The sequence below is a fragment of the Schistocerca americana genome, chromosome 3, assembly GCF_021461395.2.
Source record: "Schistocerca americana isolate TAMUIC-IGC-003095 chromosome 3, iqSchAmer2.1, whole genome shotgun sequence".
NCBI classification, from domain to species: domain Eukaryota; kingdom Metazoa; phylum Arthropoda; class Insecta; order Orthoptera; family Acrididae; genus Schistocerca; species Schistocerca americana.
The window spans coordinates 589,962,918-589,965,417 of NC_060121.1; the positions used below are offsets into that span (position 1 = coordinate 589,962,918).

Below are 2,500 nucleotides of genomic sequence, written 5' to 3' on the forward strand. Positions count from 1 at the left end.
AAGGGCGCGGGCCAGAAGGAAGAGATTCATCACTTTCACCAGGACTTCGTGCGGCAGGCGCCGCAACTCCGCTGGGGTAAGGCCGTCCGGCCCGGCTGCTGATCCCCTGGGCGGCAACGCGGCGGCGACCTCCTCATGTGTGACCGGCCCCCATATGCACTCGAGAGCGACAGGCTCTGAGTGCGGGAGGAGGCGGTCACGAATGAAGCCCGCGGTGGAGATGGGCTTCTTGGTGAAGAGGTCCGCCCAGAAGTCCAGCAGACCAGGGATGGCAGGTGGCGGCTGGAGCAGGGTGCCATCCAAGAGGCCGCGCACGCAACGCGCACGCGACCGTCGGAAGGCATCCTGCGTTCTCGCGTACTCCCAGCGGCGCCGCTTGCGCTTCTGCGTCGGCGGCGCGGCAGGCGGCCGCTTCGATGGTTGGCGCGGCCGCTGTGTCCTGGTGATCGATCTCTCCCCTCTGGACCCGACCGACGCAAGGGCATCCGGGAGCATGCCCAGGATGACATCGGGCGGCGTGCCCCGCCCCAGACCGATGACACGATCCAGGGCAGAGAAACGCTGGGCGGAAGCGGGTAGCCCCGCCAGATGCTCCCAGATGGCGGCGTCAGTCGGCCCCTCCGGCGGCGGCCCGGTGGTGTCGGCCGCGAAGTCCTCGGCTGCGTCGACGGGCGGCGCAGCGGCCTCGCCCGCGTCAGGCAGCGGGCTCGCTGCTCCCCGGCGGGACGCCGGCTCTTCCCCCCGACCGATCTCAAGCGCCTCCATGAATTGGCGGACAAGCTGCTTGTGGGCAGCTTGCCGCCGTCGGCACTTGATTGCCTCAAGCGTTCGGTCGGGGAACATCCTGATGAGCTCTTGATTTACGAAGAAGAACCGGGCGTCCCTCTCGAGGAACAGTTCGGCCTCTGCCTTGGCGAGCGACAGGACTTCTTCCTCCGTCCACCTCGCGCGATGCCTCTCCGTGACGATCTCCGCGTTGGCGGCCGCAAGGTGTTGGCGGCGGCGATGGACCCCGAGACCGTTTTTGGTGGTGAAGCTGCGGTGGCACTCACTACAGGCGTATACAGCTGCAAAAGTTACAAGATTTTCGGCACGGCCGGTTGGCCGGCTAGGTGCTGGGGGAGTTGGGGTGGCACCTTCAGCGGAAGGGCCACCACTTATTCTCTGGTTACTGCCCCCAACTAAAAAAGGGATAGTGCGAGGGGGGGCTGGTAACCCCCCCAAGCCCCTGGTGCGGTCTTCTACTCTGCTAAAATCAGCGGGCCCACGAGAAGGGGAGAAGACCGCAGGAGAGGAGAGGCTAAGAGGGCTAGGCCCATGTATTGCGCATCACTCTCCCTGTAACTATAACCCAAGGAAGGCACCTCGCAGCAGCAGCACGACTACATCAAGACCGCACTTCGAAAAGCCAAGTCCGGATGCAGCCACACCGCCGCCACTTGGCCACCTTAAGAGAGTCATAGTTACTCCCGCCGTTTACCCGCGCTTGCTTGAATTTCTTCACGTTGACATTCAGAGCACTGGGCAGAAATCACATTGCGTCAACACCCGCTAGGGCCATCGCAATGCTTTGTTTTAATTAGACAGTCGGATTCCCCCAGTCCGTGCCAGTTCTGAGTTGATCGTTGAATGGCGGCCGAAGAGAATCCGCGCACCCGCGCGCCCCCGGAGGAGCACGCTAAGGCGGACGCGGCCTCGCAGCAAGGAAGATCCGTGGGAGGCCAAGGCACGGGACCGAGCTCGGATCCTGCACGCAGGTTGAAGCACCGGGGCGCGAACGCCGCGCAGGCGCGCGCATCCTGCACCGCCGGCCAGCACGAGGCCAACCAACGGCGAGAGCAGACCACGCCCGCGCTAAACGCCCGCACGTACCGGCACCCCTACGGCACTCACCTCGCCCAGGCCCGGCACGTTAGCGCTGACCCACTTCCCGACCAAGCCCGACACGCCCCGATCCTCAGAGCCAATCCTTATCCCGAAGTTACGGATCCAATTTGCCGACTTCCCTTACCTACATTATTCTATCGACTAGAGGCTCTTCACCTTGGAGACCTGCTGCGGATATGGGTACGAACCGGCGCGACACCTCCACGTGGCCCTCTCCCGGATTTTCAAGGTCCGAGGGGAAGATCGGGACACCGCCGCAACTGCGGCGCTCTTCGCGTTCCAAACCCTATCTCCCTGCTAGAGGATTCCAGGGAACTCGAACGCTCATGCAGAAAAGAAAACTCTTCCCCGATCTCCCGACGGCGTCTCCGGGTCCTTTTGGGTTACCCCGACGAGCATCTCTAAAAGAGGGGCCCGACTTGTATCGGTTCCGCTGCCGGGTTCCGGAATAGGAACCGGATTCCCTTTCGCCCAACGGGGGCCAGCACAAAGTGCATCATGCTATGACGGCCCCCATCAACATCGGATTTCTCCTAGGGCTTAGGATCGACTGACTCGTGTGCAACGGCTGTTCACACGAAACCCTTCTCCGCGTCAGCCCTCCAGGGCCTCG

General features: G+C 63.3%; 1 pseudogene; it reads right to left on the reverse strand.

The window, feature by feature from the left end:
* LOC124607587 overlaps positions 1 to 2,500 on the reverse strand; it is an 8,664-nt pseudogene that overhangs the window by 4,333 nt on the left and 1,831 nt on the right.